General features: G+C 45.3%; 1 pseudogene; it reads right to left on the bottom strand.

The window, feature by feature from the left end:
* Nucleotides 1-698: 698 nt before the first annotated feature.
* LOC136495715 (uncharacterized) overlaps nt 699-26,669 on the bottom strand; it is a 59,207-nt pseudogene continuing 33,236 nt past the window's right edge.

The following is a 26,669-nucleotide window of genomic DNA, read 5'->3' on the forward strand; positions in this document are numbered from 1 at the left end:
TCAAGTTACAAGGTTTGCCTGAGCTAAAGTTCCCCACTGACACCTAAACCCTAATCCGATCTAGAGGGGCGCAGCCAGTAACGGGAAGCCACCAGCCGCGCCACCATCGGACTACGTCACCGGACTTCACTGCCTTCACCTCCGGTCGCCACCGCGCATCACCGACGCAGTCTTCACCGACTATCGCTGCCCTAGCGCAGACACCGAATCCATGGCGGACGCGAGCGGATCTTCCTCCACTGCGGCGTCAGGTTTGACACGTCCAACTTCTACCCCTCCCTTTCTCTCGTTCTACCTACCGTTATTGTACTAAGTAGATGTTTTAGGGTTCATGATTGTATTCAACAGCAAATATCCGGCTAGATCTATGCTCCTAGTGATTCTATAAGTTTTAAACAGCCATACATAAAAAGGAAGCGACTCATAGAATGACAGAGGCAAATAGAGCTCTTGCACATTTTTCGTTAATCCATAAACAGAATCTAGGTATGTTATTTATTAACATTAGGTTATTTCCAGAATAAAGCACCCCCATAATGCATTAAGCAAGCAATCATATGGCTTGTCAGGACATATTTGGATAGACATAATTCACCCGATTCCCTACCATGGGCACAAGCGTCATCCCATATAATAAAATGATAAAATGCAAAGATGTTACCATAATTCCAGATAAAAAGGTAAAGATGAAAAGTTTCCATAATTCCAGAAGGTTGAAAAAACGCATGCCAAGCAATTCATGGCCTCCTGCATCAAACCTGGAGCAGAAAATTACAATGAACAAGTAGAAAAATACATAAAGGAGAATATATAAATCACAGATATGTTGAAACTAATTGTAGCAAAATTTGAAAATTGTAATATGGAAATGCCTTGCAGCATCTAATAAAAAAACTACCAGCCATGTCTAGTTGCGATGCAACAGTAAAAACTACATTACAGCATGCCAGTTCTATGGCAATAGATACATCGACATTATAAGTTGAAGTTTGCATATGCTTTAAAAAATGAACTGGAACTGAGCCAATAAATTATGTATTACCTAGAAGAAAATTGGTTCTCCCCTTCAAAATTTACAAAAAGAAGGAAAGTTGGCTCCATATAAATCGACAAGCATCCAGGCATATGTTAGGACTTAAAACTTAAACATGTTTCCAAATTGTGAATGTACTAGACAATACTTCTGTTGTAAAGCCATTGTGTATATATAGTACACCATGTAACAAAATAACACTTACCAACCAATCGTGGCCTCTATAAACATGGAGAGTGATGGATTTGTCAACTAAACTATATATTGCAGCAAGTTGCCTGCAATTTGATGACGTTTAACAGCATGAACACAGAGAAAATGTCCTTGCATAATCTGTGCTATTCTAAACTGCGCAAAAGGGGACATTTTATTTAAATTTCAAAACATTCGGCAGCATCTTTGTTTTGTATATCTCAAGAATATTGTTACATGGGATTAAAAAATGTTACATGAGAGCTTATTGCCTTGTTTAGCAGCAATCTTTCAATAACTTTAAACCTTTAAATTTTAAAAGTAGAGATTTACAAGAAAAGGTGGATGAATTCATTATAACTAACACATCAAATTATGAACTGAAGCCAGATTTTTTTTTAAATGTATGCCTTATATTTATGCGATGGAGGCAATATGATGAAATCGTTTGTTATCATGCAGGTAGCACTAATTGATACAAACACAGTACCATACAGCTACAACTTTGTTATCCAAAGAGTGCAGAAACTTGGGACTCTAGCAAATATTGTAATAATAAATGCGTCAAACTGGTGAAGGTGATCAACATCCAGTGAGCATTAAGGTTTAGAAAACATCCATCTTGCATAATGGACCACAGCCAATGGCTTATTTGATGGTCTGCTAGATGACACTGTTTGGCAGAGCTTCCGGCGACAAGCCATGGAGCACTGCCAAACGCCGCCACTCTGCACTGCTCCCCGGGAGAATCACTCCCTCCGCTCCTGGCCCTTTGCACTGCAGGTGGGGAGCAGAAAAACCTGCTCTCCACGCTCCGGTCCTGCTCTGACTCCCTCACCCTCCTCTCGTCGCCTCCCGAGTTGCCTCCCCCGCCTCCCCTGCCTCTAGCAATGCCTCCCCACCCCTGCTGTTGGCCCGCCGTCGCCGCTTCCCCATCCTTGCCGAGACCGAGCCCGCCATTGCCGAGCTCGCCGAGATCCAGCCCGCCCTCACCGAGACCAAGGCCGCCACAGCTTGCCCTTCTCTTTCTCTGCTGGGTTGGGGAGGGAGCTATCGTGGGAGCACCATCAAACAACGCCGCTCTGAACCTGGAGCACAGGGGAACAGGAGCAGTGGGGAGCTGGAGCGGGAGGGAGTAGGAGTGGGAGTGGGTTGGGAGCTCTGCCAAACTAGGCCTGGGACTCACTCTAAGGTGAAGACACAAGCTGCCATCCTCAGTAACATTGATGATGAATGATATGCCTTCACTGCATGGAAATTGCTAAGGTGCAATAATATATACACCTACATTTTGGAAAAATTGAAAATGTGATACTTGTATCACAAAAATTCAAATGTTCCTAACTTGCAGAAAGAAATGACTTCTGCTATTGGCAGCCAAAGGGGAAGAGAGCCATGCTTTACTATCTACAAATGTCACTGTAGTAAAACCTACAAGGAACATGCTTCTTTTGAGAGGTACACATCTAAAAGATTACCAAAAAATGTGCTTGGGCTAGACATATTATTCAACTGTTTCACCACATTACCTGACTTTTGCATGCATGCCATAAGCTCCAGAGCCTCCTATCAGAGACTCAAAAGAAAAAAAAGAAGTATAATGATTAATCTAATAATCTGATAAGAGAAACAATACAGCTAATAGGGGTGATCCAGGCATACTTTTTTAGCACACCGTTCCAACACAGTAGTGAATGTTTCTTGCCAGATTGAGCTCCCATCAATGTGCAGTATATCCTGCAACATTAAACAAAAGGAGGAGCATCAGCTCATGAATAATGAAGGGACGGACTTGACTAATTATGTCATCATTCCCTGGTACGCTGTTAAATGTCTCTGCGCTCAATAACAAATTGACAAGTTGTTACAAAATACAGATACACAAATCCAATCTGAATGGGGTTTGTGTTAGTCAAACACAGTCGTGCTGAACTAGGCATATGGCCAACTATCTCAACATAATTGAAAGAGAAGCAAACCTCCATTTATCTTTGGAGAATTTTTTTTTTCTGAAATACTAAGGTTCATAACTAGCACCTAGCAACCAGAGAGAGAACGACAGAGTATAAATGGTATGTATGGTCAATTTTCAAACAAAACCAACTGCAATAAAGACATGAAGTATTAAACAAAACCCTAAACGCTAGGTAAGAAGCAGGTTTAGAGTCACTTTCAACCATGGGATAGGAGTATAGGACAATAGGTGCCCATGGACCTTGGCAGCTTGGACCTTTCTGTCACTTAACCATTTCGACTCAGCTAGGGTCTCATCATCAAATGACTCTAGGGGCAAGGCAAAGCACATACGGCAAAGCAAGTCCGTAGCCTCACAAATGGAACTCACCATCCTGGAATCAAGTGATGCACTTGCCGTCTATACAAAAGGCGATTTCACCTTTTCTTTTTCTCGAAAAACGCAGGAGATCTGTGTCTCATTGTATTAAGAAGAAAGAGGGTATAAGAACCCAACACTTACAAGACACCCAAACACAACTCACTCACACAACACACACTACAGCAGCCAAAACACATATACACCTAAGCTGGCTGCAAAACGACCCACACAGACCCAAAGCACTAATCTCCTGGGAGATGGGCTGACAAGAGGGAAAGGCCACGAGCTCCTGCCGTGGTCCACATCCGACGCTCTCCTCCCCAGCCACTACTAAAGCCCTAGCAACACTAGGAGCCGCTCCATCAAAAACACAACGATTATGATGGTTCCAAAGAATCCAGGCCCCCAGAATGATTAGGGAATTAACCCCTTGCCTAACCATATTAGAAGTAGCATTACTAGCTCTCTCCCACCAATCAAGAAAGGAGTTTTCAGTAGGTTGTGGGGACAAGGCCTGGAGACCGACCTGCCGCAACAAATTAAACCAAAACTCCCTAGCGAAGACACATTCAACCAGGAGATGGTTGATTGTTTCCTCCTCTTGATCACAAAGTGGACAGCATTCTGGGCAAGGCATTCCACGACGTGCAAGGCGGTCAGACGTCCAACACTTATTGTGTGCCACTAACCACATGAAGAAACGACATTTTGGTGGCGCCCAAGTCTTCCAAATCCTTTCCCATAGTGCAAAGAGAGTAGCACCTAAGAAAAAACCCTCATATGCCGCCTTGGCTGAATATTGGCCATTTGAAGAAAACCTCCAAATATGTTTATCCTCCCTTTCTGGCTGTAGAACAAAGTCTGAAAGGATATCCCATAATTGGAGAACATCAACCATTACTCTAACAGTTGTAGACCCTTGTATGTCTGTGATCCATGCCCGGTTATTGAGAGCTTCCTTGACTGTACGCTGCTTGATCCGTCTCTTAGAGATGACAGCAAAAAGTTGAGGAGCCAGCTCTGCAATACACTGACCATGCAGCCACCTGTCAGCCCAAAAAAGGGTATGCTCGCCATCACCAACTTCAGAACTAATAGCCACCTCAAAGAAGGCTTTCACCTGATCAGGGACATGAATTGGGAGATGAGCCCAGGGGCGGGTTGGCTCTGTTTTCTGCAGCCACAACCATCTCATTCTCAATGCCCAGCCGAGGGTTTTTAAATCTGAAATTCCTAGTCCACCGAGCTCAGTTGGCCGGCAAACCTTTACCCATGCTACAAGACAATGTCCCCCCCCCCCCCTCGCTTCCTTGCGACCACGCCAAAGAAAGCCACGCCTTATTTTGTCAATTGCTTTGATAGCCCAAGCTGGGAGGTCAATCGCCATGACAATGTATATAAGCATACCAGTGAGCACAAATTGAACCTGAATCCTCCTTCCTGCCCGTGTCATCAACTCCGCCTTCCAGCCCGGCAGTTGATCAGCAATGCGGTCAACAATGGGCTGCACTTGACTCTTATTTAGTTTTTTCAAGGAGAGAGGCAAACCTAAATATTTGCATGGGAACTCAGCAAGGGCACAAGGCAGCAGGTTCTGAATAACTGCCAAATCCAAGTCACCACACCTAATAGGCAGTACACTGCTCTTTTGAAGGTTTGTATTCAGACCCGAAGCTTCACCAAAAATTCTGAGGATATCCATTGTCACAGAAATGTCACTAACATCTGGTCGGAGGAAGAGCACCACACCATCCGCTACAGAGAGATTCGGTGCTGCAGATTTCTTGCCGAGAGAGGCTGTAAAAGATCCTCGCTTGCAGCTGGGGCTATCAAGTGTCCCAAAACATCCATGACCAAGATAAATAGCATGGGAGAGAGGGGGTCACCTTGCCGTAGACCTCGTCGATGGGAAATACATTCCCTGGGGACCCCGTTCAAGAGAACTTGGTTGGTCGAGGAAGATAGGAGCCCACAAATTATATCTCTCTAGATTTGCCCGAAACCTAAGTGTTGCAAGACCTCCAAGAGGAAGGGCCAAGAAACCGAATCAAAAGCCTTAGAAATATCCAATTTAAGGAGTATGCGGGGCTGTTTTTGTTGATGAAGATATCTAGCTGTTTGTTGCACCAACATAAAATTATCCTATATGAAGCGCCCCTTTATGAACGCGCTTTGATTCAGCAAAACCATTTGCTGAAGACGACCAGCAAGCCAATTAGACAATAACTTGGTGATAAGTTTAGCAAAGTTGTGTACCAAGCTGATGGGCTAGAAGTCTTTGGGCTGATCTACACCAACCTTCTTGGGGAGCAGAGTGATGTAGGCTGAATTGAGAGTGCCAAACTTCATAAATTTCCTGCTCCAAAGCGTTGAGATTGCCACCATGATGTCCTCCTTTATGATTGGCCAACAGGATTTGTAAAATCGTCCCGTAAAGCCATCCGGCCCAGGGGTTTTATCTGATGGCAGATGTTAATCGTCTTCCATACTTCTTCCTCACTAAAGGGAAGCTCCAAATCAGCTAAGTCATGTGTATCAATTCCGATCTCATCCAAATTGACAGTTTGCAACCTGTCTGTGCAACTTCCAAGTAGATTTTCATAGAAATTATCAATAACTTCAGCTTTGTCTTGGTGGCTTGTACAGATGCGATCCCCAGAACTGAGACGACCAATAAAATTCTTCCTCTTTCTATGACGGGCATGCAGGTGAAAGAGCTTGGTGTTGGCATCACCCACCCGGAGCCAGCCAATACGTGACCGCAGCCTATCAATAGTTCTACTCAAGGAAGCAAGGGCAAGACTGCGCTTCTTCAGACTATTCTTTAGCCACAATTCTCCTGGAGATAGGGAACGATTATCTTGAGCTATCTCAAACTGATGCAAGATTTCCCATGCCAAGGCAAGCTGAAACTTCACATTACCAACCTTTTTGCTGCTCCACCTCTGTAATCCCTTAGCGGTTGCCTTAAACTTCTGGCTTAGAGTTAGTGTAAGGATCCCTCGGACGCCTCTGTCTCTTCGGATTTATTGGCAACACATTGGGAGTGTAGCCAATGTCGGTATGGTCGCGTTGCCGGTGCGTACGGCTCGTACCCTGCAAGTATATGATATGCACGATTACTTGTAATCTTTATGATCGTTAGTTCATGGAGCCTACGTATTTAAAGAAACTACCTTTGTTAATACCTGTGAGGCTCCTTGGATACCAAGCGGGGCACCACCTAGCTAAGACATGCTGATCTCGTCCGGTGGCCAATTGTCCCACTGGTGATGCTGTCTGCGGAAGCCTGGGGGTCATCGTCGTCGTCCTCGTTTGCAGGGTCCTTCCCAGCGCTATGATGTGGTGGTGTACGCACTACAGAAGTGGCATCTATCATCGGCTGAGAAGAGCCGGCTAGTGTCCTCAAAGAGCCTAAAGGCGTGCCACCCGACCGTGCCAGGAGTGGTGGTTCCACCCAAGGAGTGTCCATGCAGCTCAGTTTCTGAGCTAGCTTCCTGCAGCTCTGCTTCACCTTCTGCATAAATAGACATTAAAGGTAGTGCATTTTTCAAACACATATACACTAAAGAAACATTTTCAGAATGGACAAGTTTATGTTTACCTCCACAAAAGCCTCGAGAACGTCTGGCCCCTGCCCTCTAGACTCGTGAAGCCGGAACGCTGCTTCGTTGGACATCCTTGATAATTGTGTCGCCTGGGTACAGAAACACGGTTGGATAGTTTTAGTACACATACTTAATACCAAATGGATAACAAATTGTATGATTCGAGTATCTTACCACGTATCTTTGAAGCGGGGCTCTCTATAGTTGTGTGTCGTCCCTAGTGGCAACGTCGTACACATCTTCGATCATATCTTCCTCTGAATCCTCGTCAATCGCCTCCTCAATGTACATGGGCTTGATATGTGTCCTCGTAGACCTATGAAGCCACCATAGGTACTCATCGAAGGTGTGCTGGTCGTGTGGGGGACCTGCATGGACCGGTTGTCATTCCCTGTTCTACCACAAGTGGATGTACGCATTGTGTGTCACGCACCAATCCTTGGTCTTGTACCTCTTCCTGCGGTCATACCTGCAACAAAACGATGTTAGTTGTACCACACACACCTCTGAATTGTAGCTTTGTTATTAATCGTTAACGCACCCGTGCAATTATTGGTTGGTGGAGTAAAGCAGTGGTGGGTAGCCTATCATTCTTTCAAACTGCCTGCAAACCCTGATGGGCAAGTGAATCTCGACCACGTGGAAGAAAATAAGAGGGACGTTGCAACGATACTCGTCTGACTCATCCCTAGTGACAGGACTGAGATAGTACTGGAGCTCCGGATCATCATAAGGACACCAATGCACCTGAACATTTCGTAATTGAGTTAGGTTGTGATATACTGTACATCGAAAAAGACACATGTATGATAGTAAAGAGAGCGTAACCTGGTGCTGTGTCAGGACGTCAAGACCATCCGTGTACACCCTGTACTTGCGCCTCGCATTCCCTCTAACTAACTCTGCTTTCATCCAGATATATAGAGCTGTAGGGAGTGTATCCTGCCTGTTCCAATGCTGCATTGAACATGATAATGAATTAGCCATTAATAATTTCATCATATATAACTGCCTTGAAGAATATAGTGAACCAAAGTACTTACCGATAAACTAGTATTAAGGGGCCTCCCAACGGGCCATCGTTCCCAACACCAAACCTGGAGTAGGTAGGAGCAACCCCCAAGGTTCGTATACCCTGAGGTGCGACGGCAGGCAACGCATAGCTGTCAATACGTCCAAGCCAGGACTGTGCTGCCCCAGCTGTACGCCGCTATGTTCTCACACGGCTGACATAGTATATCAAGAAAGATCCAGCTAATGGTGTTGCTTGAGGCGTCTGGGAAGAGGAAAGCACCAAGGAAGTGCCAGAGCCACACTCAGGTGAACCTGTTGATCTGAGCCTCATCAGCCTATGGATCCAAGTAATCAAAACGTTCTATGATCCAGGACGATGAAACACCAAAATGTTTCCTGAAATTCACCAAAGAAAATAAGACCCAATGGTTGCAAGAAAGCAATGCAAGTATTAAATAGGCTTGAATTGTTCACTTATTTTTCTTAGAAACCTCGACGTCCAGTGGAAGAAAGCTAGTGAATTGAGCCACCAGCTCCCTCCAGTGATCGTTGTCAACTATACATGTCACTGGAAGTCCCCCCAACCAAAGGCCAAAGATAGCCTTCACGTCCTGCATGGTCAAGGTCATCTCGCCGCAAGGTATGTGGAACGTGTAGGTCTCAGGCCTCCACCTGTTATAAGAATAGAACGACTGTTAGTTGCCTCAAATTTGTTATAAGAATGTTTACGTACAAAGAAGACAATCGCACATGTCTATAGCTGTAGTAAGTAGTGCTGGGTCAAGGGGCGGAAGACCGTAGTTGACAACACAGACAAGCTCGAGGAAGCCGACACACCGTATGTATGGCGCGTAACGCTCATCCCACTGGTGCGTCCTGGTGTGTGTGTGGGGCCTTAAAGGTGGCAAGGCCACGTCTGCGTCAGTGTCACTCAAGATGTGTGCTCGGTGCTGGTCGTCGTACTCCACCTCAAGAAGGGGATACAATGGATGCTGCGTGGGAGGGACGATCCTGTTATAAATTGATAAACAAAGGGTTAGAATATTCAAATTAACAATATTCAAATTAACATTATGTAGCATTACAAAATTTGAACTACTGTCCACCAGACATATATTCAAAGTAACATTAACAGACATATTAAACAACTTCAATAGGAAAATAAGCAACTTCTATGTATGGACCTACTGTCCACCAGCGTTTCTTATTAAATTATTGTAATAGTTTGTCTGCATCTGCTAGAGCAGCTCATTATAATTTTAATCTAGGGATGAGTAGCCCAGTATAAGATGAATTGATTGAGAACTATCATGTGTGTCATACTTAGTCCTATACTCTATACTAATATATCTAAAAATACAAGCTGTCTACCTTTTTTCGCACAATGCTATGATGGACTCATAGCAGTACGATATCGACGATGTTGTGCATGATTTTAGAGGTTACAGTGCTTTCAATATATGCTTGAGTAAAATGATCATTTGGATTAATATTTTCATGTAAGAAAACAAGCTTATAACAATTTAAATCATAAAAACTCAACCAACCAAATTTGTCGCTATATATATATATGTATGTCTAGTGCACAAAAAACACATAAATAGATTTATATTTCACGTGTCTTTTAATTAGACATTTGTTTTTGCTATAATTAATAATACATGGTAAGAAAATTAACAATTAAAGTATATAAATAATAATACAATGTAAGATAAATTAATGGCTAAAGTATATTTTAAAAAGAATCTCTCAATCTAATGGCTAACGATTAATATAAAGGGGTAGTGAAGGTACGAGGGTTTTGATTATGAAGAAATAGACACCAAATTTCACCTCAGTGTCGCGCCGGTGTGCGTGGCGCAGCAAGCGCAGCGGTCGGCGTGCAGGCACGGCGGCGGCGGTGCTGCGGGGGCGGCGTGCAAGCGTGGCGGCGGCGGCGCTACAGACAGGAGGGAGGGTGGGCGACTCGCGGGCAGGCGAGCGGGAGGGCGGCTTGCGAGCGTTATTTATTTGGTCCTATCGCGCCATGGGCTATGGCGCGTCACTGCCGCGCCAAGATCAGTGGCGCGGCAGACCCTGCCACGTCACCGGTCAGCAGTCCCGATCGTCGCCACGTCATCCTCCCGCCGCGCCACCATGCATGGCGTGGCACAGGCGTTTCACCGCGCCATGGCAATAGGCGCGGCCAAAAGTGTTAGTTTTGAAAAAAAAACAAACGGTATTAGATTTAAAATTAGTTTATAAAAAATGTTAAAAAAATTTAACACCATCAGTACATCATCACTCCCAGGCTCTAGCTCCTCAGGGAGAGACCAAAGAAACAGTGCAGTCAGAGCCTGAAGATGAGAGTCTGAGAGAGGCTGCCCAAACAGCTTCGCATAATCTGATGCCGAGGGACCTCATCGCCTTCTTCTGTACTCTTCCCCCCATGTCTGCAGGGACCACTTCGGCCTCGGCGCCAGCAAGCTGACGGCTGCAGTGGAGGCAGACCCTGGGTGGCAGTGACTTGGTTCCATGCTTGCTGACGGCAGGGACAGGCAATAGGCTTGTAGTGCGCTGAACTATCTTGTCGAAGAATACCGCTCGAGCATCAGGCGGAGCAGGGGGGCACCTGAAGGACGCCCAAATTAGCCACCGAATAGGAAGGCCCGCCCACGGCCGCCGGAGGAAGGACCGTTGCGACCGCCGGGGGATCCTCTGCCTTCGGAGGAAGCATCGTTGTGGCCGTCGGGGGAACCGTTGCGGCCGCCAGAGGAATCACCGTTGAGGTCGCCGGGTCATCTAGAGTGGAGGCTAGAGGTGGAGCAGCCATAGCCGCAGCTGCACCCCCAACCGACGAGGCCGGAGATGGAATGGCAGCAGCAACAGCCGCATCCCCGCCTGTGGGGATCCTTGAGGGGTGGAAGCGGCGCCTAGAGTAAACTAGGAGCGGCTTTACTGGAGCTTGAGAGCACAGCGGTGGAGTGACTAGGAGGCTGAACTCGGGGATGGGAGGAGAAGAAGGTTGGGTTCGAGGTGAGGCCAGCAAATCCGTCGCCTCATCAGAGAAGAAGCACAGAGGCGAACGTGGTGAGGCCGATGGTCCACGGGAGCTTCAATTCCTCCTCGACTGCAAACAGAACAAGCGTTGGGGAGATCATTGATGGGGCCACATCGTCTGACGAGAAAGGCTTGGTGGCTGCTGGGCTATCATCGATAGGCCCTTCAAACCGTTGGCAGGCACCATAGTAACGGGCAGCGTAGAACCAAGGGGTTCAATCTCTAGAGAGCCTCGAACATCTAGCGTCCCCTGGAAACCCGCAACCTATTCCAGAGGGGCCTCAAGCGAGGAAGCCGCCATAATGACGACGCTTCATGTGGTCGGCGCTAGATGAGGAAGGCCCCACCCACCTAGGGACAATCCGACGCCGAGAACCCCCGCCACTGTCGCCCTGATTCGTATGAGAAGCACCAGATGGCAGCAAGGAAAATGGACGTCGACGCTGTCGTCGAGCAGGAGAACCATCCCCGCCATCGCCCCTAGCAGAAGGAGGCCCACCCTGAGCAGGAGGGGGAGAAATGCCAGGCCCGTGCAGGATGGAGCACTTGACTTCAATAGGGTAGGACAATAATCTCTTCACCGGGGGGCTTCCATGGCAGCGACCGGAGGTTCGACCACCCAGAGCTCCTTAGAGGATGGGAGTGCAGCCGGGTCCATGAACCATGCTGAACATCTGAGGGAGGCCAGGTTCACCAACCCGAGGGTCTCTGGGTGCACTTACAGGATGCTGGCCAGACATGCGCAGGAATTCCTCAAAGCTCGAGATCAACCAACCATGGAAGGACCCGACCCGAGGCATCGGCCAATTGACTCCACCACTTGCACAGGAGGGTGAACATAGGCGAGCGGAGGGGGGGCAGTCGCTGATCCACCAAGCGCTCGACCAAGACAATGTTAGGAAGGACAAGGCGATAACTCGAGTTGGAAGCTTCACGAAGCACCAGGGAGCCTACCTCGACGCCTAAACAAATAGCGAGCACCTCCGCCACCACTCTAGCCAGGGCCAAGGGCTCCGCACCACAGACAGTCATGATTACAGCATGCACGAGGTCCTCTTCTGCCCTAGCCATGGGTGTTAAAACTGTTGAATCGCTAGGACCATAGATTTAGCTGGGATGCTTGATGAAACAAAGACCTAGAACATGTTCTAGTGCAATGATAGAGAGACAGAGAGAGGTGGATGAGGTCTGACGAACCTGACACCGCGGAAGGGGTAGATCCAGAGGCCTCCATCGGGTTCATTGGTGAAGTCTACGCACAGACAGCGACGGTTGGGGAAGATGTGTTGGAGATGCGGTGTCGGCGGTGAAGATCGATGACAGCGCAGTGCTATGATGGAGGTACTTCCCGCCACTGGCTGCGCCCCTCACTTAGATCGGGTTTAGGGTTTATCGATGGGGAGCTTGGCTCAGACGAACCTCGTGATTAGAGCCACCGGCCCCCACCTCTTTTTATAACGCAGGGTGACGGGGCCCCTCCAGCCATGGTGGGCTGGGCGCCCCCGATCAGGGCACAAATCAAAGGCCCAACCGGGCCGTTGGGTCCAGTTAGGTTAGAGATCAATCTAACAATCTCCCCCTTGATCTCTTTCCATCTTTCACTTTCAGATTATTTACTTTTGTTCATTCCATTACAGATTAGCGTATAGAGCATGTCTCATCGTCACGGTCCATTGCTGATAGATTTAACAGCTACAACACACTACTCTGTTCTGAAATAGAGACTTATCTTTGGGCCTTTTTTGTCTAGGAATTATAGGCTTTTCCTTAAACCCATGCCGGCTACATGTTCTCTGAACATATTGGGTGGTAAGCCTTTTGTAAGCGAATCCACGAGCTTCTTTACTGTACTTATATGCTCAAGACTAATGACTTGATCCCGGACTTTATCTTTCACAACATAATACTTTATGTCAATGTGTTTGGCAGCACCACTTGACTTATTGTTATGAGCATACTGTACTGCCGGATTATTATCGCAGTATAACTTTAGTGGTCTATAGATGTCGTCAACCACCTTCAAACCGGGTATGAACTTCTTTAGCCAGTTCACCTGCCCCGTTACCTCATAACACGCTACAAACTTAGCATACATTGTGGATGATGTAGTGATGGTTTGTTTTGAGCTTTTCCATTAAATAGCTCCCCCTGCGAGAGTGAATATATATCCAGACGTGTATTTTCTATCATCTTCCGCATAATTAGAATCTGAATACCCCACTATATGTAGTGAATCAGATCTTCTATATGTCATCATGAGGCCTTTCATTCCTTGCAAATAATGCAAGACTTTCTTTACTAATTTCTAGTGTTCTATTCCAGGATTGCTCTAGAATCTGCCAAGTAACCCGGTAACAAATGCCAAGTCAGGGCACGTGCATACTTGAGCAAATTGCAAGCTTCCGACAGCTGAAGCATATGAAACCACTTTCATTTGATTGATCTCATATTGGTTCCTAGGGCATTGAAAATCCCCATATCTGTCGCCCTTGACTATAGGAGCAGGTGAGAGACTACATTTGTGCATACTAAATTTCTTTAAGATTTTCTCTATGTATGTCTTTTGTGATAGTCCTAATATCCCTTTACTTCTATCTTAGTGAATCTCGATCCCTAGAACGAACGAAGCTTCACCAAAATCTTTCATATCAAATTTTGAGGACAAAAACTTCTTTGTCTCCAGTAGTAGACTGACATCACTACTAGCAAGTAAGATATCATCCACATATAGGACAAGGAAGATGAACTTCCCATTCTTAAACTTTGTATAGACACAATTGTCCTCTATATTCTCTTTAAACCCAAAATTTCTTATTGTCTAATCAAACTTGAAGTACCACTGTCTTGAAGCTTATTTTAATCCATAAATGAATTTCTTTAGGCGGCATCCCATTCGTTCTTTTTCTTCCATGACAAAACCTTTCTGTTGTGCCATGTAAATATTTTTCTCCAAGTCTCCGTTGAGAAATGCCATCTTTATATCCATCTGATATAATTCTAGATCGTAATATGCCACTAATGTCATTATGATTCTGAAGGAATCCTTACATGAGACTAGAGAAAATGTCTCATTGTAATCAATCCCTTCTCTTTGCGTAAAGCCTTTTGCCACAAGTCAGGCTTTATATCTCTCTATATTCCTTTGAGAGTCAAGCTTTGTTTTGTAGACCCATTTACAGCCTACTGTTTTAGCTCCTTTAGGAATTATCTCTAAATCCAAAACTTTATTGGCATTCATAGATTTCATTTCATCTTCCATGGCCTCAAGCCACTTTGATGAATGATCACTTCTCATGGCTTCTTCAAATAAGGTGGGATCATCCTCCATTTGAAATTCCTCGGTGTTGTACACTTTATAATTAGCAGGAATAGCTGATTTTCTAACTCTTTGAGACCTTCTAGAGGCCTCCACATTTGGTACATCTTCTGTTTGAGGCTGTTGTTGCTCCCCCTCATATGTGGCAATTGGATCTATAGGATCCTGAAGAATAGGTTCCTCATCATCATTCATTGTTGCCACAGGCGGAGTAACAACAGGTGTTGGCACCACAGTATCTTGTACTGTTGGTGCAGTGATAGCAGGTAGTGAGAAAAATGGCTCATAAATCATCGGAGTGGGCGCATACACCCGCTTCTCTTCAAGGTCAATTTCTTGAGCTACCATGCTCCCCCTCATCATTTCATCGTCTAGGAAGACAGCGTGTCTTGTTTCCACAAACTTTGTATATCTATCTGGATAGTAGAAACGAAAACCTTTTGACTTTTCTAGGTAGCCAATGAAATGGCAACTTACTGTTTTGGGATCTAGCTTACCAATGTTTGGGTTAAATACTTTAGCCTTAGCAGGACTCCCCCCCCACACGTAAGTGGTTTAGTGAGGGTACTCTTCCTGTCCATAACTCATGTGGTGTTTTAGGCACCAACTTACTTGGTACTCTATTGAGAATAGGAATGGCGGTTTTAACGCCTCCATCCACAGGCTCATCGGTAAGGTGGAGTAACTTATCATACTACACACCATATCCATTAGGGTACGATTGCGCCTTTCAGCTACTCTATTCTACTGAGGTTCGCCCGGTGTAGAATACTAGGCTACTATGCCATTCTCCTATAAGAACCTTGCAAAAGGTCCAGGAACTTGACCATATGGGGTATGCCGACCGTAGTACTCCCCTCCACGGTCGGACCTGACTATCTTAATCTTTAAGTTATGTTGGTTTTCAACTTCTGCCTTAAATATCTTAAATTTATCCAATGCTTCTGTTCTTTCTTTGATTGGATAAATATAGCCATAATGGGAGTAATCATTTATGAATGTTATGAACGAGTCATAACCATCCACACTCTTTACAGGAAACGGACCATAGATGTCTGTGTGAATAATCTTTAGAATTCCTGTGCTTCGTTTGACATCTTTCTTAATTTTCTTTACATACTTTCCTTTAATGCATTCTTTGCATTGTTCTAAATCTAAGAGCTCTAATGGAGGAAGAATATCATTCTTAACTAGTCTTTCTATTCTCCCCCTCAAAATATGGCCTAAACAATAGTGCCATAATTTTGACAATGCATCGTGAGCTCTCTTTTGTTTTCTGTTTACATCCGCAGACGAGGATACATTCACATTGTTGCACGCAACGTTCCCATTATCGCATACAACATTCACATAATCACATAGTGATAACAAATAAAGCTCATTTTGTAAGATAGCAAGACCAACACATGTATTATTAAATGTTATCTTACATTTGCCATTTCTAAAATGGCAATCATACCCATCATTGCCAAGCATGAAACACTAATTAAGTTTCTCTGTAGCGAGGGAATATAAAGAACATCTCTAAGTATAAGTTTGAAACCATCAGCAAGCTCTAGAGAAAGATCGCCAATGGCTTCAACTTCTGCTTGGACTCCATTTGCTACTTTAACGTGTCTTTCACTTCTTTCCGTAGTCCTCGCCGAATGGAATCCCTGTAAAGAATTAGCAACATGAACAGTTGCTCCTGAGTCAATCCACCAAGTAGATTTCGAATACTGTACATACATGGATTCATTTATGAACATAATAATGTTCTCACCTTTCTTTGCCATGATCATCTTTAAGTAATCGGGACAATTTTTCTTATAATGTCCCGTCTTCTTGCAATAGAGACATTGGTCTTTCTCTACTGTGAACTGGTTCTGCTAAGGCTTATGCAGCATGGGACCCTTTCCCTTTGACTTTGAGGAGAAGTTGGCATTATTATTCTGTTTCTTGTTATCTTTCAGATAATTGATAGAGCCACCATTGGCAGCTTTCATTCTCCCCTCTTCTTGCACACACATAGCCATGAGCCTCTCCATGTCCCATTTCTCGAGCTGTATGTTGTAGTTGACAACAAAAGTGTCAAACTCTTTTGGCAAGGAAGCAAAAATCAGATGGATAAGGAACTCATCCTTGAGAGCCAGATCCATTGGTTTTAGCTTGGATGACAAATTGCTCATCCTTAGTATATGCTCTCTAATGCCACCAATACCTAAGTACCTCTCTGTTACCAGCTGCTTTATCAGCTGGGTAGCATATGTCTTTGAAGAGCTAGTGAACTGACTCTTTATTCTTTTGAGATACTCAGTGATGGTGTCACACTCTGGGATTGAGCCCACAATTGCAGGCTCAATCGTGTTCTTTATTACAGCCAAACACTTCTTGTTGGCAATGACCTAGTTCCTATGCTCAAGGTCATAGGATATTCTTTGGGATGCAAAATCCCTCTCTCTGGTTACCCAAGCGGCATCAGCCTCATTTGTCTCCCTCACCGGTGCCATAGGCTCTATGGGACACGATGTGGTGACTACCTAGTCCACCTCAGCCAAGATGAAGGCCAGGTCGATCTTTTTCTTCCACTCAATGTAGTTATCACCTTTGAGAGTGGGGATTTCTTTGATCCAACTCATCAAGTTGTATCCGCTTGAAAACACAATTCAAATAGTGTGAGAACATAAATAATAACAATAACAATTGCATGCCTTAGTTTCAATGTTGGTCAAAATTAAAACATACAATTGTTCTCTACACTAATTCTATATCACCGTTGGACAGAAATAGAATTAATGCATGACAAAGCATCATAATATTGACATTAATCAATGTTGGTCAGAATAATAACAATATTTTGATCAATTAAAACATATCCATTTTTCAAAATTAAATTCTCCCGTTGGTTCGAATTTAATAATGAAAATAACATCTTTAAATACGCAGCGAAAAAATGAACTCATTTTCTTGAATTTTACCCACAGGGAAAAATACTTTTTCTATTTTCTTTTGAGCCAATTTCCATTTTTCAATTTTCTAGAAAAAGAAAAATGCAAAACCGGGCTCATTCTTTACTGTTTTGGCCCAAAACCGACAAAAAGCTGGCTCGGCCCATTGCCTCCGTGCGCGCGAGCTGCCACCCAGGCCGCAACATGGGCCTGGGCCGGCAAAGTTCTGTGGCACGCTCGCCCGCTTGGGCCGCGACATGGTCCGTTTGATTTGAGCCGTCCGTTTGCATTGGATGGCTGCGCGGCGTCTTCGGGCGAACAAAACCGCCCTCTCGGCTGCATCCCCGAACCCTAGCGGCCATTCAGCCTTCACCTCTCTCTTTCTTCACCGCTCTCTCTTCTCTCCTCACCACAGCGAGGCGAGCGGTGACCGAGCGGACGCAGCGAGCGAGTGGGTACCATGGCACCATCTCCGGCCCCCTCGCCGGCGTGCGCGTTCCCTAGCGGGTGAGCGCACCACCGTCGAGCGGCCTGGCTGCGGTGCCCCTTTGGCCAAGCCCAGCGAGTAGCGCCTCGGCTCGGCATTCTTTTCCCCATGCACCGACAAGGCAGTATCGCTACGCAGCGGTGAGGTAGGCCACCCTTTCCCCTTCTTCCCCTTCGGATTTGGTTCTCTTTTGGTGCTCGGATTGAACCGATCTGGGATGGGGATCGAAGTTAGGGTTTTACTGTTTCTTTTTCCCGAATTGATTGCGGGTTTTAGAGTTTGGTTTAGACATGAAACTGAGCCCTCCTTCTTCTTTCTTTAACCCAGTTAGGGTTAGGGTTCATCCGAACCCTCCTTTCTTTAACCCAGTTAGGGTTAAGGTTCAGCTTTCTTTCGAGACCCCTTCTTTTCTCAGATCTGAAAAGGATCTAGACTGATAAGCTAGATCTATACCTAAACCTGGCTCTGGTACCAATGTTAAAACTGTTGAATCACTAGGACCATAGATCTAGCCGGGGTGCTTGATGAAACAAAGACCTAGAACACGTTCTAGTGCAACGATAGAGAGATAGAGAGGTGGATGAGGTCTGACGAACCTAACACCATGGAAGGGGTAGATCCAGAGGCCTCCATCGGGTTCGTTGGTGAAGTATGCGCATGGGCAGCGACAGTCGGGGAAGACGTGTCGGAGATGCAGTGCCGGCGGTGAAGATCGATGATGGCGCAGTGCTATGATGGAGGTACTTCCCGTCACTGGCTGCACCCCTCACTTAGATTAGGTTTAGGGTTTGTCGGTGGGGAGCTCGGCTCAGGCGAACCTTGTGATTAGAGCCACCGGCCCCCACCACTTTTTATAGCGCAGGGTGATAGGGGCCCTCCAGCCATGGTGAGCTAGGCGCCCCCGATCCGGGCGCGAATCAAAGGCGCAACTAGGCTGTTGGGTCCAGTTAGGTTAGAGATCAATCTAACAATGCGATCACCCCAGTTGATAATGCATGGGGAAGTTTGCACAGGCATGACAGGAGCTTTAGGCGGAGACACCGACACAGAAACCGAAGGCGTAGGATCAACATCTACAGAAGAGGTGGGCGGCTAATGAAAATGAGGTCGACACCGACGACGCGTCCGCCTCTCCCCGTCTCCCATGATGGCCTGCCATAGCTCCACCGGCAACCGATCATGTAGCCTGATCCATCTCAGCCACCCTACCACTAGAGATGTCACCTACCAAAATGTCGTTGTAGAGATTAACTTCGGTCGGCAACTAGGTTGGAGATTTGCGTCGTCAAACTCTCATAGAAGCTCCCGAGCCATGCACAGGCGTAGCCGCCGCAGCCCCAGACTGCACACCTACCGGTGAGCCGTTGCGAGGAAAGTCGCCAGGCAGTGGCATGGCTGACCCAAGCCGTCTCTAGGCAGGAACACGCTCCGGCTTCAAGGCTCCGCCACCTCCTGACTCCTTGGGACACACATAGGAAATGGTGCCCTAGTGAATGGCAGCGGAAGCATCGAGTTCATAGACGGCACTAGGCGGTGGTGTGAATGATAGATAGACAGTTGAAGCACTTGCCCAGTAAGTCAGTAGAGACAGGTCAACGAGGGGGCAGGCTTCACGTCAGCGCCAGCGCTGCACGCCATGCGACACCACCTCGACCCAACCGTCAGGACCCGCCCCCCACCTCCACACCACCTAGGAGCAAGGAAGCGGCGAACAAGAATGATCCTAGGACAGGGAGGCGCAGGGACAACTTTTATGACGGTAGAGGCATCTGCCATCATGGACGCCGAAGGAGCATAGGAGCTCGGACCAGCAGTCGAAAGGACGACATCGTAGAAGGATGAAGGTGAGCCGTTGGAGCACTCCGAGCTCAGGCTATCATAGCCCCACTGCTCATGCTTGGAGCGACCGCGAGAAAACATAGGAGGGAAGCCTTCGTCGATGGGGAGGAACTAGACACCTGCGCGACCAAGGAGGAGGTGGTCGCCAGGCTCGGGGTGAGCATCGGCAGGGGGAGGGGGAGGCGAGGCAACGGGAGAGGGAGAGACGCTCGTCATACCTGGCTCTCTTGTGGTTTCACCTTATGTACCTACACTTTCCATGGTGCTGATTGTAACACTAATACAAAACATACAATTTGGCATGTCGCTGGGGCAGGTCCTTACCGATAATAGGCCATGGCATTGGGTACCCGAACCATTATATGTATTCTTTGTGTCATAATATACTCTCATGTGCATGCAACTGCCAATCTGGCAACATGATGCCTCCATTGCAAGACCACTTTACATTCACCTAAACCATTTGTGGGATCACACTCATGAATCCTATTATTAAAAAAACTTGATGGGAAGGAGCAGATCGCACCCCTGTTTTTTTATTAAGAGGATTCAGGGCTCCAACCTAGGTCTTTGGACTTGAATCCTATTATTAAAACTTATGTCAATGCTCTACCTTATGAAAAGAATTTTTCCATCAAGCTAGAACTTATTTAGTAAGAGCTCAGGTTGTAGATGCAACCAAACCAAACACCAAACTTTTAAAATAAAAATAACTAATTCATATTGATTTGAAAATCTACTAATACAAAGTTCTTGGGAAGATAAATATCTATACTTGGCCTCTACATCAAGGTTCTCTAGCTAGTGGTGCAATGCTATTATGAGTGTTGCTAAAGAGATTCTCAAAGGATTAATTTGTTGGTCCCTTGCTGCCCTGCATAGGTAAGCAACTGGCTTACCAGCACACCCACACACTCTCACTATGGCTAGAGGTAGAAGAAGTTGAGCTCAGCACTCACACACACACACACACTACACGAGCTGCAGCAGCAACTCTGAACTCTAAATGTGGCAACTGAACTGCCCATTTGCATTGCCTTAGGTGAGATATATATACAACTCATGTACCAACTATAAGGTACACATGAGTATGGCTAAGTAAAGCCCCAACTACTCCTAGTACTAGCAGTACAAAGCTTAGATCAGCCAACTACCAAGACATGGCTGATGTACTAGCTACCAACTATTATACTAGAGGTGGCCTATTGCCATACAGCTACAGCAGCAGAGACTGGACAGCCGAGTTGACCGGCTTGATCTCCTAATTTGCAGCAAAGAGAGATTTGGAGAGCAATAGATTATGCCTTACAATTCTTCTCCTAATCTTGCTGCTAACCCAAAGCCTTGACCTCATCCATGCCAATCATCTTCCTCAGCTCCATGAACCGCAGGGGCCTGAGTGACTTAGTGAGGATGTCAGCAAGCTATCTGCCGGTCTCGACAAACTTGATGATTGTCGATGAAATCTAGTTGGCAGTTTACCAAGGGGTATACCCACGATAGTAGATGAATCGGTGGAGGTGCGCATGATACAAACCAGATGGTAACAGAGACACAAGACACAAGATTTATATAGGTTCAGCCCATCAGCTTGATGTAACACCCTACATCCTATTCTCTGTTATTTTGTATTAATTGTGTATTAGATTCGATATATCGTCTAGGGGGCCCCTGCTTCTCCTTATATACTCTAGAGGGGTAGGGTTACAAGAAAAATATCCTATTTGGTACTCCCTTCGTTCTTTAATATAAGCCATATAGATTTCTAAAGAAAATTCTAAAATATAGGTACGTATCAGCTCCCACGCCGATTAGTTTGAAAACCTTCCCACCGTACATAGCACATGCCCCAACCAATCCCTTAGATTTAGGAAGCAATCTGATTAGGAGAGAGAAGATGACCTGATTTTCCTTTTTTTCCTCGGTCTCACATCCTTCCCCAAGCCGTGCGTTAATATTGGTGCTAAAAACTATATGGCTTATATTAAGGAACGGAGGGAGTATTAAAATATCTTCTTATAGCCTTACGGTGCACGCCGACTAGTGTTGTGCGCCACACGCCTTGATCTTATGGGCTGGCCCACCTCTAATGGTGCAGCCCATGTCTTGTCTTATGGATACCAGGGGGTATATCCCCTGCAGCTAGTCCCGAGCGCCTTGCATCCTTTGAGCAACGCTATCTTGAACAAGTCCGAGCAATTTGACATGAAGCCGATGTAACACCCCTAGTGTTACGAGCTCGCTAAGCCCTGAGATTATGACCTGAGAGATAGATCTATCAATATAGTGAGTTAGTTATGTAAATGCCTATAGGTGTTAATGAAAAATCCTAATGCGAGGAGTAGAATAAGTAGTTCAAAACATTGGCACAGAAGCATTTTTTTATAAACAAAAATATAATACAACTTGTATGTAGCATTTAAATAAAATTTGAAGTGTAAGTCTAGTAGATGTAAATGTAGCTTTTGTTTCGGTAAATAAGTGTCGTTCGATAGTATTTTTGATAGCTCGAGGATTGAAGTTGGAATTTAATTCCAGCCTCTAGAACTAAAATGATCAAGTCTAAAAACCTAATGACGATGCCATTTTGGCATTTAAATTTTGATTAGATTTCTTAAACACTAGATTCATGTGTTTGCACTGTTGGTTGCCCAAGGTGAGCACTCAAGAATGTTGTAGGTTATAGTCGTGTTGAGTGTCGCGTGGATCTTGGAAAAATTTGCCTAAGTTCATTAGAACACGCTGCAAGCTCTGTGTCAATGCTCTGTCGCGAACCGGAACTTCAAGGACGGACTCATCTTGGCACGCATGTATCTTCCTCTCGCGTGGCCCTTTTGTTGTGCGGGTTGCTCCATTAGATAGCTGATAAGATCAACTTTAGGGTCGTGGAATTAGTTGAACCACAATCGTGATCATTAGCAGCTTTCGTGTTGCTTTAAATTTCATGCTCATCATTGTTCGTCATTGGTCGGCCTAAGCCACAGCCACCGCGCGTGCACATTGTCGTTCTAGGCCATGGTCGTGCCTATGGCCGGCCCTGGCCTAGCCACATGTCATGCTAGTGTTGGTCACGGCCGTCTTCGCGAGGCCAGGCTGAGCTACAGGGCCGCTACGGCGTGGCCGTCGTGTACGTGTTGCCGTCCTGACGGTGCACGGGCTAAGCTGATGCCACTAGCCAACGCTGGATGGCTGACATGGCACTTGTTTCGCCACCTATCTCACCTACCTCTCTCCTACCCATGTCCTCTGCTACCGCGTTCGATCGGTGGCCTAGCCACAGCGAGGACGGGGCATCTCCCTGCCCTGCTCTGCCACTAGCCGATGCCGGCGACCCCGCTCGGACCCAACTACTACGATTCAAATGCTTCGTGTCAAGTCCTTCCCTGTTTGCCAGCTATGCCACGTGCTCATGGCCGCTGTCAATCGGACCGCTCCTCCTTAACGCACTGAGCTCGCTCGTGTGTCCTCCACATGGCCATGACATGCGTTAGACCGCCGCATCCTCGCTTTCCATTTTGCCTAGCTCGAGCTCACCGCCGCTCTACATGTTTCCACGCTCGACCACCTGCCCCACCACATTTGCCTCACTCTCCTCTGTGTCCCACGCGTGCTCGTTGGGCGTCACCGAGCCGGGAGCCGCGCCATCACCAGCAGTGCCATGCCTGCCTCAGGCAGCAGTCGGTCGAGCCATGCCTCTACAGGGTCGCAGCCTCTGGCCATGCGAGAGCTAGGCCAGGCTATGCCCTGGCTAGCCGCCGCCAGCCACGGCCTCCAGCTAGCCGGTTGGCTCGGGTCACCGGCCATGACCCGGTGTCTCGTACTGCTCTCTACGTAAAGAGGTAGAAGGACCCCGCTGCAAATAGAAACTGTTTACCATGTTCACTTTGTAAAAATGCTAGACACATTAATTTACATATTGGGCTTTGTAAATTTCAATAAAGTTTAGGGGCCTTGATGGAAAGTGTTTGTCCTATTAGGCTTGCCCTTTTTCTTTTTGTTATTTTAGCTAAAACTTTAGAAATTCATAGTAAATCATAGAAAAATCATAAAATGAAAAATGAAGATGTTTTGGAATCCTTGTGATTAGACCTATGCAGTAGGTGTATAATCTTTCATGTGTTGGTAGAAAAATCTTGCTCTAGATTTTTTCCTATGATTTTTATGGAGAAATTCATATCTATAATTTTTGTGCTCCAAATGTCATGAAATTTTTATGGTATGCTATTCAAGAGATGCTTGATCTATGATAAACATTTCGTGTTCAATTCATGCATAGTTACTGAGTTATTGATTTATCATTGTCACGTGTTTTATTGCTATTAAATCTTAATTAATTGCTAGTAAATAATATGTTGATGCAAAAAAATTATGAAACTTGTACAATATTTCTGATTAGTTAAGATGTATCTCCCATAAAATTTTTATGTCCAAAAGAGATGTTTGGTGCGTCACCTTTTTATGTCATGGTTGTTTTTATTTAATCTTTTATAAATACTAGAAGTTGGATTAAGGTTAATAAATGCTTTTCTATGCTACTTGTTACTGGTTACCTAAGTGATTGTTACTCAATTATGTTTGTAATGGTTATAGGCTTAGTATGTTGCCCTGTCTTGCGTGTGTATGTTAAATGCGGAATGGTCGTGTTGATAGCTTGTGGTATGTTGTTAGTAACCAACTCGCGAGTATGTTTTGATGAGAGTGTGAGAGAGGTTCTTATCGATAATTAGCTACCTTAGTCCTACTTCGACGTGTTGCTTGTTCTTAAGTTTTGTAATGCTTGCGTGTATGCTTGTTTGACTGAAGCATGAATTGCATTTATGCATATCATAATAGGAACGATGATGGATCGATGGATCAACTGGTATTAAACCAAAAAGGTGGTGCCATGGTGAACAGGTCATGAAGATGGAATACTAACTTTTGGTTATATTTTACCCAGGCAAGCCCCGGTGCATAACCCCTATTATTCTGCACTTTAATTTATGCTTGTGCATTAAGTTTTAAGGAGTTGAATGAAACCCACTTGCATATATATATCTTTATCATATGAGTCCTACTAGTATGACAGGATCGTGTAGATTGCTATGCTACAGGACTCTGGTAGAAGTCGAGTGATTGCCTGTCACTCACGAGAGATAGGAAATATATTATTGTTGTTACTATATTATTATCACCTGGAATATATATATGGATGTTAATTGGAGACCGGGTGGAATGGTACTTTGGATCTGGACTTGGTTTGACATTCGAGCGAGGCTTGGATTGCACTTGTTCTGCCTGTGTCGGTTAAGGATCGGCTGTTACATTGGGTTCTAGGCAAGTCATAGACTTATTATCCTGAACACATACTTGTGTATGGGCGTAGGGAAGACTCATTGCTCTCTTGTCATGGGTTTTGGCTCTTTTCGAACCAACTGATTGGAGGCAGGGATGGTGGAGGTCTAAGCACCGCACTGAGTCCGGGACTCAGGAGCGGGGGCTTGGAGTCCAAGTTTGGACGGGGACCTAGACCCCATGACAGGAGAGTGGTGGGTTACTTCTGCTTGTGCCTAGGGTACAAGTGGGGCGTGTGTTCATGAATTGCCAGGTGATCCGGTACGGCTTTAGCTGGGCACATCGATTTGCGAATCATCAGGTGATCCGGTATGGCTTGTCTACAGTCTAGCATCGTAGTAAGAACTAGAATATGAAAGATGTAAAACTGGTTCTGATTGCTTACCACCTGCTTGAAAGTAGTACAGGTGCTTACATAGAATGGTTAGTTAACTATTGATGACTGCTAATAAAATTGAATATAAAGACGCACGTTTAGTAATGCTCCTGCAGATACAATAAACCCATAAGACAGATAGCCTTGCATATCCTTGGAGTCTTTTCTTTTCTCCTATCGGGTAAGTCTTGTTGAATACAATTGAGTACTCAGGGTTTTATTTCCCCCTATTGCAGGTGACAGACGGATGCTAGAGCTGACTCTTATTTGTGGATTCCACCTGGTGGGCCCAGAGAGGATTCCTTTATGCTACGATCATAGTCTTTATTTATAACTCTCACTAATTTTTTTATAAATAGAAGTTTCATAGTCTGTTGTCATAGCTTATATATCAATGCTTCATCATGTCATGAATAGATATTTATTTCCATTGTAATTCTGATCATATGTTTATATTCCGCTATTAAATTAAATTGTTCATAACTCTGATAACATGATTATATTCTGCTATTATACACAATAAATATTATACTTTGATGTTGCATGAAAAGTTATGTTAGAGGTGGTTAAGAATGTTGTAAGCTTTATTCTCTCATTTGTGATCCTGATGGAAAAATGTGGATTTTCGGGTTCTCCCTTGGGGTGTGCTCGATGGAACCTCATAATTTAGTGTCCTCCCTTGAGTACTTAGTGTCTAATAGAAGACAAGTACTCCTAGGGGGCATTAGATTAGGCAGTTCTGCCATACCCGACAAGTTTAACTAGTGATCCGAGCGGTGGAAGTCAAAGCCGACCAGTTTAACTGGTGACCTAGGCGGTGAAAGTCGAAGCCAACCAGTTTAACTGGTACGCAGATCTCGAAGTTAGCCAAGTAAGGCTTGCTAGAAGGATGTAAGGGGCTCAAGGTAAAAAATTAAAAATTCTCCACCTTAGCCGAAGTGTAGCCACTTAGACTCCGTTTGCGAGATCGGAGTGTAAATCAAGAAAAAAGGCACTACATTCACTGCTAAGTGAAGTGTAGGCACTTAGTCCCCGAGCCTACTAGAAGATGAAGAATAAATCTTGTAGCAGGCTCAAAGAAAATAAGCATAAAAGCTTGCCAATGTCATCTGTCATGTGTGTATCAAGACCCCAGACATGCTGCCTAAGATCAGCACCTTGATTCGAAT

This window comes from Miscanthus floridulus, chromosome 12 (genome assembly GCF_019320115.1).
Source record: "Miscanthus floridulus cultivar M001 chromosome 12, ASM1932011v1, whole genome shotgun sequence".
In the NCBI taxonomy this organism is placed as follows: Eukaryota; Viridiplantae; Streptophyta; class Magnoliopsida; order Poales; family Poaceae; genus Miscanthus; species Miscanthus floridulus.